Here is a 12,946-nt window from a genome sequence, read left to right on the forward strand (position 1 = left end):
GTTTACACGTAGTGTTTTGGTAGCACTTCCAACAACTACGCTAAACATGGTTTAAATCAGTCCATGTTTTGATATAGCTGCCATATAAACCGATCTTGGGTCTTGACATCTTGAGCCTCTAGAGGGCGCAATTCTCATCCGATTGGAATGAAATTTTGCACGTGGTGTTTTGATATCACTTTCAACAAATGCGCTAAGCATGGTTTAAATCGGTCCATGTTTTCATATAGCTGCCATATAAACCGATCTTGGGTCTTGACTTTTTGAGCCTCTAGAGTGCGCAATTATTTTCCGATTGCAATGAAATTTTGCACGACGTGTTTTGTTATTACTTCCAACAACTGTGCCAAGTATGGTTTAAGTCGGTCCATGTTTTGATATAGCTGCCATATAAACCGATCTGGTATCTTGACTTCTTGAGCCTCCAGAGGTCGCAATTATTATCCGATTTGCATGAAATTTTGTACGACGGATCCTCTGATGACCATCAACATACGTGTTTATTATGATCTGAATCGGTCTATAGCCTGATCTCTCTATTTTACTTCTTGAGCACCCAAAAGGTTGCAATTCTTATTCGAATTGGCTGACATTTTACACATATTGTAATTGTGGTCCAAACCGGACCATATCTTGATATCGCTCTAATAGCAGAGCAAATCTTTTCTTATATCCTTTTTTGCCTAAGAAGTGATGCCGGGAAAAGAATTCGACAAATGCGATCCATGGTGGAGGGTATATAAGATTCGGCCCGGCCGAACTTAGCACGCTTTTACTTGTTTGTTCTTGCTAAGTGGCAACGAAAAACGTAGGCTTGAAATGATTGTTTAAGAATGTTTTTAGCACATAATTCATAAATAAACTCATTTCAAATTATCTTTTGCGTTTAAATTGTTTGGTTTTTCCTTTAATGTCAATAGGCAATATATCATGCCGCCCCTTCCTTCCTTCCTTCCATAAGCAATGACAATACGCCCGCCGTTTATAAAATTGGCAATAATAATAATTAGTTTTTTAACGACTTTTTTAATGATAAATATTGCCTAATCACGTTCATGTGTTTCAATGTGTTCCAATCTATGTATTTCGTGGCCTTTAGACCTGTCACGTTCATAGAAATGCTTTACATCGAAACAGTAGCATTCCCTTTGGCATATAAAGTGAATGTGAATGGATATTTCCATAATGATATTCATACGTGGGCAATGTAATCAGAGAGAGAGAGAGAGAGAGAGAGAGTGAATAGTTTTGGTATAGGTGGAAAAATTCAACAAATCAAACCAAATGCTGGAATTGCCCAGACCTGCTAAAGCCTTTTGCCTAGACCTGCTAAAGCCATTTGCTTACGAACTATGTATACTGATCATAGAAATTGAGAAAATTAACCCCTAGTAAAAATAATGAAGCCTATCCTACTTCACTTTCTTTAAAATAAAAGTGAGTATATTTTTACAACTGAGTAGGATTGCTTGTTCAGACCGACAAGTGTGAAGTGCATATATTGTGGTCCCTGAAAAGACCAACCTATATTTATAATTCCAATGAAAATATTTATTTTTATATTCGATTCCTCGATATAGCTTTAAAGGTTTGCGTGTTATCGCCATATCAGATGTCATTGGTAAAAATAATCTCCGCTGGGTTTTTTTAACTTAATCATAAGGCAACAACCTTATCGTTATTTGATTGCCTTTGCCGTGTTGGGATCCATGTTTCCAAAGAGGGAAAACCGATAAAGTTAATAACTGAAAATGATTGTGTTTTGTTTAGCGACCATAATGGATTTCGAGCTTATTGTTATACTTAACAAAAATTCCTAAATAGCATTGAATTTTGTTTAGTTTACACACTACAGGTAGCCATTAGGGTGATGACTTTTCATGAATGAATGAGCTTTTGCCTATTAATGACTAAAATAACGTTTATTCTATGTAAATATTGAAAAAGGTCACGCACAAACCATTTAGAAGTTATATTTTTGTGAAAAAATTTTAATTTTTTCTTTCTTTTTAAATCATATAAAAACAAAAATGAAAAAAAGTCATAGCTTGTAGACTTCGCGAAAAGTCACATAACCAATAAACAAAATGAGGCATTGATCATAGAAATCGATGCACATCTCTCGTTTTTATGCACAATTAAGTGAAGGTATCTCGTTTTGAATTGAATGTACAGTGGTGGTCATTTTATTAGGGACACCGTTTTTATTAGTTTAAAAAAATGTATGTTTTCTTGAAATTAAATGAAAAAACATAATTTTTCATTAGTAATCCCATAAGACATGGAGTGCACCGTAGCGCAGAGGTTAGCATGTCCGCTATGACGCTGATCGCCTGGGTTCGAATCCTGGCGAGACCATCAATTTTCAGCGGTGGTTTTCTCCTGCTAATACGGGCAACATTTGTGAGGTACTATGCCATGTAAAACTTCTCTCCAAAAGAAGTGTCGCATTGCGGCACGCCGTTCGGACTCAGCTATCAAAAGGAGGCCCGTTATCAATGCGCTTAAACTTGAATCGGACTGCACTCATTGATATGTGAGAAGTTTGCCCCAAAATTACGAAATGGTGACTTTTTACGCAGCGCGAACAGCGTCTCGAAAAAACAAGATTAACAAGTAAAAGCGTGCTAAGTTCGGCCGTGCCGAATCTTATATACCCTCCACCGAGTTCTTCTTATATACCCTCCATCGAGTTCTTTTCCCGGCATCTCTTCTTAAGCAAAAAAAGGATAAAAGAAAAGATTTGCTCTGTTATTAGAGCGATATCAAAATATGGTCCGGTTCGGACCACAATTAAATTATATGTTGGCGACCTGTGTAAAATGTCACGCAATTCGAATAAGAATTGCTCCTTTGGGGGCTCAAGAAGTAAAATGGAGAGATCGATTTATATGGGAGCTGTATCAGGCTTTGGTTGCCCAAAAACTAATTGCGGATTTTTCATATAGTCGGCGTTGACAAATTTTTTCAACGGCTTGTGACTCTGTAATTGCATTCTTTCTTCTGTCAGTTATCAGCTGTTACTTTTAGCTTGCTTTAGAAAAAAAGTGCGCGAACTTTTGTTTACATTTGTTGATTTGGCGTCAATTTTAATATGGGTACCACATGTATTGAAAGAAATCCATTTAACAAACCGAATCAACGCTTGTGATATGCACTTTAAACGCAATGAATTCGATCCGTTTTTAAAACGAATCATAACTGGAGATGAAAAATGGATTGTTTACAACAACGTTAGTCGAAAAGGATCATGGTCCAAGCATGGTGAATCAGCTCAAACCACTTCAAAGGCTGATATCCACCAAAAGAAGGTTATGCTGTCTGTTTGGTGGGATTGGAAGGGTGTGGTATATTTTGAGCTGCTTCCAAGGAACCAAACGATTAATTCGGATGTTTACTGTCAACAATTGGACAAATTGAATACAGCCATCAAGGAGAAGCGACCAGAATTGTCAATCGTAAAGGTGTCATATTCCACAAGGACAACGCTCGACCGCACACATCTTTGGTCACTCGCCAAAAACTGAGTGAGCTTGGCTAGGAACTTTTGATGCATCCACCATATAGCCCTGACCTTGCACCATCAGACTACCATTTATTTCGATCTTTGCAGAACTCCTTAAATGGTAAAACTTTCGGCAATGATGAGGCTATAAAATCGCACTTGGTTCAGTTTTTTGCAGATAAAGGCCAGAAGTTCTATGGGCGTGGAATACTAAATTTGCCAGGCAAAAGGCAAAAGGTTATCGAACAAAATAGCAATTATATATTTGATTAAAGTTCATAAAAAAAATCATTCAAAAAAATCCGCAATTACTTTTTGGGCAAACCTTAGAAGGTCACGGGAGAAGCCGTTGTACAAAATTTCAGCCAAATCTGATAAAAATTGCGCCCTCTAGTGGCTCAAGAAGTCAAGATCCAAGATCGGTTTATATGGCAGCTATATCAGGTTATGGACGGATTTGAATCATATTTGGCATAGCTGTTGAAAGTCGTAACCAAAAACGTCAAGCAAAATTTCAGCCAAATCAGATGAGATTTGCGCCCTCTATTGGCTTAAGAAGTCAAGATCCAAGATCGATATATATGACAGCTATATTAAGTTATGGAGCGATTTCCACCATATTAGCATGGTTTATATGGCAGCTATAAAATTTAAATTCTGAAATTCTATGAAATTCGGTATGTTAGCTAATCCAGGAAAAATATTTAGGGTGACTGAATGATTTTTTTCAAAATTCGTACATTTTGGTACTTAAAACTTACGAAATTGTGATTTCTTTACTGACTGATATACAGCTTTGGAATTTGGGCTACAGGTACACATTGAGAGCATATTCCGGGCGACTAGAGGAATTTTTTGAAGTTCGTACATTAAGGAGCTAAAATGTACTAAATGGTAATTCATTTAGAGATTGAGCTACAGCTCTCAAAATTAAAATACTGTTACACCTTGACACTGGGTGTGCCATCGGAGATAGCGAAGCAGACCGGGGTTATGCTAGTCTTATATATAAAAATCAATTTGTGTTTATTTGTCTGTTCTGTGTAGAATCAAAAACGGCTAAACCGATTTTCTAGAAATTTTCACAGATGGTGCAAATAGGGTACTACATTTTTTGATAATATCTTTAGTGGCGCAGACCCTCCCCTTTGCCTTAGTGCGTGGTGCTATTTAAGCGAAATTTAGTGTGTTCTCTTGCAGTAAGCTAACAACAACCCATAAGGAAGGGCAAAAGCCGGGCGTAGCCGACTGTATAATACCCTACACCTACCCAATAAGTATAATGTGGGCGCTATATCCAATTGTGAACCAATTTTGATAGACCTCGGCGGATGTTTTCAGATGGATTTTTAAACAACCCCTATTAAATTCTTCCTGCCAAATTTCGAAAGGATCGGTTGACAAATGACGATTTTATTGAATTATTACTGCAAAGCGGACAAACATATATATGGGAACTATATCCAAATCTGAACCGATTTTTTTCAATTTCAATAGGCTTCGTCTGAGGGATGAAAAACATGCCTGCACCAAATTTTAATACGATCGGATAAAAACTGCGACTTGTACTTTGTATACAAATTAACATGGACAGGCAGACAGACTGTCGATCGGTATACTTACCAATGGGTCCAACTCTCTTCCTTCTGGGTGTTACATACAAATGCACTAGGAAAAATTTGACCTGGAGAGATGACATGATGTTTCTCTTTCACCTTACTCGTGTCTTACGTCACATCACTGAGAAAAGATCCCAAATATATGCTATGCACGCCCGAACTCTCGTGCCATTCTACCTCTTCTTCCGTTTATTCTGATGCATGAAACCCGGAATAAGTCGCGTAAAATCTGTTCACTAATTTCTCACCCAGGGATGAAAAATTAATTAAATATGAGCATCACACTGTTGCTCAAAAGTTTAGCACAATGATTAGCCTGGTATCGTATAACTGCCCTCGCGATTCATTGGTAAAGTAGTCAATTGTCCCGCACTACCAAATGACTACCCAAAAGCTCTCAAATGCTTGAAGACTCACTGGAAAATAGAGTAAACGAATTCAAAATTTTCCCTAAAGATTAAGTTCAGCTTTCGCAGTGAAACTCCATATAAAAGAGGTAAAAGCGTGCTAAGTTCAGCCGGGCGAACTTTGAATACCCACCACCTCGGATATAAATATTGTGAAACCATAGGAGCTACGATATATCTAAATATAGTCCGATCTCCACTATATTCAGTAAGGATATGTGAAGGTCTAACTCAACTCATTGTACCCAATTCATCGGTTAAAAAATGCAACTTTTATGGGCCTAAGAACATTTTTCAAAAGTTAGGGAAGTTTTATAAATGTTATGTAAGATTTTCGTCAATGTTATGAATAATTTTCATAAATGTAAGGAAACTTTATCATAAGTTATATTTTTTAGTTTTATAAACTTTAAGGTAAGTTTATTTAAGCCCCATATGTTTTATAAAGGCTATGAAATGTTTTACTGAGACGAAATCAAAATTTTTTCAGAAAGGCCAAACTCATTAGTATCGTGAACATTTTTCCAAGGAATCCCTAAGGAGGCAGTTATAGCTGTATAAAAATAATGAAATAAAACTTATCATAAATTTTATGAAATTTTTTATACATTTTATGAAAATTTTCATAAATTTTATGAAAATTTTCATAAGCTGTGTGAAATTTTTCATAAATTTTATGAAATTATTCAAAAGTTTTATGAAAATTTTCATAAATTTTATGAAAAATGCTCATAATTGTTAGGAAAGTTTTATAAACTTTCGAAAAGATTTTCATTAATATTATGAATAATTTTCATAAATGTAAGGAAAGTTCTTCTTAAGTTATATGTTTGGTTTTTATAAAGTTTATGATATGTTTCATTAAAACCTTATAAGTTTCATAGAGGCAAGGAAAAGTTTTATTGGGGCGAAATCGAAATTTTTTCAAAAATCCAAAATCATTAATATCATCAACTTTCTTTTTTCTATGTAGTTACTTAACCATATCTTATAACGAAAATTTGTTTCCTTTGCGATAAACAAATAAACAGGATTAAAAATTCATTATCAACTTAGTTTATTTAAATTTTTAATAATAAAAACAAATGTATCAACCTGTTTGGGATTTTTTTCATTGTTTTTTTTTTTTAGCCGGCAATGATAAAAATTACCAAAATAAATTTATTATAACATCAATGTCATAATGTTCAATCCGTTTCAAAAATGTCCATATTACTTAATAGGTCATTTCATTAAGAATAAGTGTCATATTCATTTAATTTTGAAACCAGTCGCTAAGAATATATGACGCAATCTGCTTTAACCAAACAGCAACGCAACTTGTTGGAATTATTACAAAGTGCTAGAGCAGTACCTTATCATTTGAGACAACTGTAAGGGGTTTTTGTAATAGTTAATTATTTTATTATTCATAACTTTTAATGGTGCTACATCCAAGTGGAAAGCAGTTCAATATATTTTTTTTTTCAAACCTGTTAATAATAAGTTGTGTGGAACGTTTGGCTAATTTTTAATGCAAATGCAATTAGAACAAGTATTTCGACTTTAAATTTAACATTGGATATCCATAAGCCCAGTTTCTGTGAAATATAAACAGAAAGAATATAAAGTCGCTAACTTATAATCTATGTAAGATGGCACGTTCAACAACTCTTAGCTAAGTGGTATACTGTTATACTACAGTATAACACTTGGCATAAAATTGTGCTAAAAAAGCACAGCATTGAAAATACTGCAAAATTGAGTATAGAATCTAACAAAAGAGACAAATTTGAAAATAGGAGAACATTTTATACCCAAATGGTATAAATTATACTACGAGTAGAATGTATAAAATGGATCTAAAAATACATTTATCGAATTGGTATTAAATGGAACAAAATAGCACTAAAAAGAGTTATTCATGAGAAGAAATAAAAAAAAGGAAAAACGTTTTAAGTTCGGCTTTGCCGAACTTTGGATACCCAACACCATGGGTATATTATTCACCCTATTTTAATAACTCCACTTTCATATTCATAGTTATATCTAAATTGGGGCTGGTTTTGATCATATTTTATTCTGATCTCGAAAACTCTTATACAAGTGACAGTTTCAGCGAAATCAGGCAATAAATGCGCTTTTTATGGGATTTGGGCCCTAAACTGGAAGATCGGTTTATATGGCGGCTATATCTATATAGTATGATCTCGATCATATTTGGGTCAGATGTCGGGAAGCTTAACTCAACTTACAGTTTCAAATAATATAAGCACATTATCCGATTTCGATGAAATGGATTTCAGACCCTTAATCGGCAGATCGGTCTATATGGAAGCTAAATCGAAATATAGTCCAATCTGTACCATATTTAGGTCGGATGTCTGGAGGCTTAAAGCAATTGACTGTGTCAAGTTTCAGCGAAATCGGACAATAAATGCAGCTCTTATGGGTTTCAGACCCTTGATCGACGGATCGGTTTATATGGTGGCTGTATCTAAATATACTCCGCTTTGAACCATAGTTGAGTCGAATGTCAAGAGGTTTAAAACAACTCACTATTTGAAGTTTTCAAACCCTAAACCGGCAGATTGGTCTATATAGCAGCTATATCTAAATATAGTCCAAACTGTACCATATTTAGGTCGAATGTCAAGAGGCTTAAAACAATTCACTAGTTGAAGTTTCAGCAAAATCGGGCAATAAATAAAAGTTTTAGGGGTTTCAGACCATTTATCGGCAGATGGGTCTATATGGTAGCTATATCTAAATATAGCCAGATCTGAACTGTATTTGGATTGGATAATGGGAGGCTTAAAACAAATCATTGTTTAAAATTTCAGAGAAATCGGACAATAAATAAAACTTTTATGGGCTTCAAACTATTTATCGGCAGGTCGGTCTATATGGCAGCTATATCTAAATACAGTCCAATATGAACCATATTTAAGTCGGGAGGTTTAAAACGGCTTATTGTTTCCAATTTCAACGAAATCGGGTAATAAATAGAACTTTTATGGACTTCAGACTCTTAATCGGCAGATCGATATATATGACAGCTATATCAAAAATAGTCCGATCTGAAACATATTTGGACCAGATGTCGAGAGTTTTAAAACAAATCATTGATTTAAATTTCAACGAAATCGGGTTATAAATAACTTTTATGGGCTTCAGACCCTGAATCGGCTGAAAGGTCTATATGGCAGCTATATCAAAATATAGACTGATCTGGATCATATTTGAGTCAGATGTCGGGAGGCTTTACTCAACTCACTTTTTCAAATTTCAGCGAAGTCGGATAATAAATAAAGCTTTTATGGGCTCCAGACCCTAAATCGGCAGATCGGTCTATATGGCAGCTATATCTTAATATAGTTCGATGTGAACTATATTTGGGTCGGATGTCGGGAGGCTTAAAACAACTCACTACTTCAAAATTCAGCGAAATCTCTAAAGACAAAGTTTCTATGAAATATTCTCTAACGACACAATTTTTTTTTTTTAATTTTTTCGAAGGACAAAATTTCTACGAAATTTTCTCTAAAGACATCAATAAAGGCAAAACATCTATGAAATTTTCTCGAAGGACAAAATTTCTCTGAAAACTTTTCGTAGTACAAAATAGTTATGAAAATTTCTCGTAGGAAAAATTTTTCCAAAAGAATTTTTTTGTAAAATGCAAAATGTTGTCTATATTTCGAAGTTAAAAAAACACCCCCGCTTATATCATCATCACCGTTGTAGTTATGCATGTGAAGGTCGTTTCCTATTAACAAATACAACTTAATTGCTTATATTGGTGTCAAGTTACATGGCGTGTTGCAATGAGACGATATAATTGCATGCATTTTTTGTTCAACATAAGCCTAATGCAAATCACTACAGTTTTAAATATAATTAAGTAAAAACAAATGTTTTAACAAATTCTGAGGTAGTTCTAAAAAGTAAAACCGCCTTGCCGAAACTTATGCACCTTCCACAATGCATCGCATTTGACACTTTCTTTGAATATTTTTTCAAATATAAAGGAGTTACATCAAGTTATTGACCCATAAGGACCGCCACTACTCACAACTATTAGAAGCCGGTTGTACGTACCGGATTGACCCGATGGAGTCCTTCATTAGCAAGGACTGCCGCCTCAGTGTACTACACACCGCTACAACAATAACAACAACATAAGAAGCCGTTATATACCACGTTTAAAATTTCAGCCAAATCGGTCAATAACTGTGATATCTAGAGGCTCAAGAAGTCAAAGCTTACAATGGGCATATATGTTAGATATATAAGTTTATAGACCGATTATCATACGTGGCAAGCAAAATTTAACGTGTAATATTACAGTCTAATCGGGGAATTAGGATGTTAAATCTGAAGATCGGCTAATATGGTTGCTACGAAAAAAGATCAGGTTATGAAAGGATTTGTACCATACTTGGCGCAAACACCTCATGCAAACCCGGCAAGGGATAGCTGTAAGCACCACACAGACTGGAATATAGAGGTCCGAACTGTGTGGTGTTCAATGTTATCAAGGGAATCTTAGCTGCGAGCTACCGGGCGCATCCACAGGTTTCGGATAGTGGAATGCTCCATACAGAGTAACTGCAACAGCAATCGCGGACAATCAGCGGTATCGGGCGGAGAACCTCAGTGAGAGGCCGGGCGGCACAGGCTTTTGCAAAAATACTGAGTGCCTATGATATATTGGCGCCTTTTAAATAACCAATGGCCATCATGTTCCCGCGGCGATAGGTCGTGTAGACCGGAACAAGATTGCTCGGCTATAAGAGCTTGACGAGTATCGCCATCTCCACATGCAAATGTGACTACACCAACAACATGTATCGATTTGGAGCATACAAGCCACAGTTATTAGCATTTAAAGCAAAAAAACTCTTGCACAATTTCAGCTAAATCGGATTAGAACTGCACCCTTTAGAGGATCAGGAAGTCAAAATCCGAGATCGGTTTATAGGGCAGCTATATCAAAACATATACCAATATGACCCATTCACAATCACAATCGATCTACAATTAGAGCTGGCAAACTATGGATTTTCGCAACATTCGATATTTTTCAAAAAAAATATCGATAACTATCGATAATTTCAGTAACTTCAAACAACCACATAACATCGGCCCAAAAGATGATCAATGAGTTTGTTGCAAAGAGTATCCAAAATCTTTGCCCTCAAGGAAAGACTTCGGTTACATGCAACTCCACGCGAGTAAACGACTCCGCAATGGTATTTTAATGCCTATTGCAATAACAGTTGAACCAACACATGATGAGCCACCATCGGGACGCCTCCAAGCAATTCAAATGTGAGAAAAGTTCGTCGTGTTTTCTACTCCAACAAACTTTCTCCTTTTGATATGAATGGGGGTATGCTAATCTAGTCAGTCCATTTGTAACATCTCGAAATATGGATCTGCGACCACATAAAGTATGTATATTCTGGATCGTCTCTACATTCTGAAGCGATTTAGCCATTTCCATCCGTCCTTCAGTCTGTCGAAAGCACGATAGCGATCGAAAGCGTAAAGCTAGCTGCTTGAAATTTTGCACAAATACTAAGTTTTGATGTAGGTCGATGAAGAGTGCAGATGGGCCATATCGGTTCAGATTTGTATATAGCTCCCATATAAAGCGATCTCCCGGTTTGACTTCTTGACCCCTGGAAGCCACAATTTTTATCCGATTTGGCTGAAATTTTGTATGTATGTTAAAGCTTCCAACAAGTGTGTTAAGTACGGACCGAATCGGTGTAAAACCTGATATAGCTCCCATTGATAGTACCATTGATATTCTGCCAGCTCTACCAAAAATAATAGGGAGTATTTTTGCAAAATTTCAAGGTTCTATCTTTATTCCTTCGAAAGTTGGACAGACAGATGGACGGACATTGCTCAATCGGTTTGGATCTCAAAACGATCAACAATTTATAAACTTTGTTAGATCTCAGAGGGCACCGTGGCGCAGAGGTTAGCATGTCCGCCTATGGCGCCAAACTCCTGGATTCAAATCTCGTCCGGAATATCAGCGACGGTTTCCCCTTACTAATGCTGGCTACATCCGTTCGGTCTCGGGATATCATTAAGCTTAAACTTTAACCAGTCTGCACTCATTGATATGAGAAAGGTATTCCCTGTTCCTTTATTTAATGTTCATGGGAAATTTAGTAGTAGTAGTTCTCACATCAATATTTTGATGTGTTACAAACGTAATGACAAAATTAGTATACCCCCTCCTATTCTGGAGGGTTTAAAAATGTAACAGTCTGCGCGACCTTATCAATTTTAATTATTGTGATAATAACTGACGATTATTCATATTGAGGGCTAAGAGAACAAACGCTCAAAGTCAATGCATTGACGTCCAACATCTCATTTTATCCACTGCCCTGTTAATTACATTTTACCACAGCCTTCCCACTCCTCTTCCCCTCAACCACTACTAGTATGGATAAACATTATAATTAAGTACATGGTGAAAATATTTACACTGCCCTTATCAGAATAATGGCTCAACCTGATTCACCAAAAATTCTAATTACTGCATTGACAGGCCCAAGTGGAGGCCCAATGCTGATGAATAATGAAATTGTTTCACGGTTTTCTATACTCGCTTCACACCTTCACCAGCCATCATTGCTGTTGTCCAGCTGCTGCTGCTGCTGACATGTCTGTCCTGCTTGATTCGCTGTTTGTTTGTTAGTTGTGGGGCACGCATAAACATGTAGGTGGAGGCAGGCATTAAAAATTCATCATCGAGCCACACAATACTGTTGTAATGTCACATTAGTTGCAAGCAAATGTTTTGTAAAAGTGTGTTAAAGTGATTAATCGTAAATAACGGCGAACAAGAAAATAAACCGCCAACCAAATAAACAACTTGATGCCTATGCAAGCTTTTTTTCTTGTATCCAACAACAAGGGAAACGTCAATGAGGGAAGAACAATAGTCGACTGTGGCCGACCTGGATATACCCTGCACCACTTGTAAGGTCGACAATAGGAATGGATAATTCCCTCACCATGCAACGTGTTTATAGGGCGGAGGAGCACCCTGGCGCAGAGGTTTACATGTCCGCCCGGCGAGAACATCAGGAAATCATATGAGCGGTGTTTATTACCTTTAAAATACTGGTGATAATTGTGAGGCCTTTATCCAGTTAAACTTCTTTAAGGTGAGATGTCGCCAAGAGGCACCCCGTTCGGACTTGGTTCTAAAAAAGGAGGTGAACTCATTGACATAGGAGAAGTGTACCATGCACCTTAAGATAATCTTCGTTAAGATATATTCGTATAAAATGTGTCCTCTCTAGGTGATTAAGAAGTCAAATTAGAGTCGCTTTATATGGGATCGTATATTTGATCATAATTGGATGGAAGTCATCATAGCACAAAGCTTGTGAACTTAAAGC

General features: G+C 36.4%; 1 protein-coding gene across 2 annotated transcripts in view; it reads right to left on the reverse strand.

Annotated features, from left to right (window-relative positions):
• The window catches only part of LOC106085478 (galactosylgalactosylxylosylprotein 3-beta-glucuronosyltransferase S), a 34,126-nt gene that overhangs the window by 18,912 nt on the left and 2,268 nt on the right, over positions 1-12,946 (reverse strand). The gene's annotated exons all lie outside the window — the stretch shown is intronic.

The sequence above is a fragment of the Stomoxys calcitrans genome, chromosome 3, assembly GCF_963082655.1.
Source record: "Stomoxys calcitrans chromosome 3, idStoCalc2.1, whole genome shotgun sequence".
In the NCBI taxonomy this organism is placed as follows: domain Eukaryota; kingdom Metazoa; phylum Arthropoda; class Insecta; order Diptera; family Muscidae; genus Stomoxys; species Stomoxys calcitrans.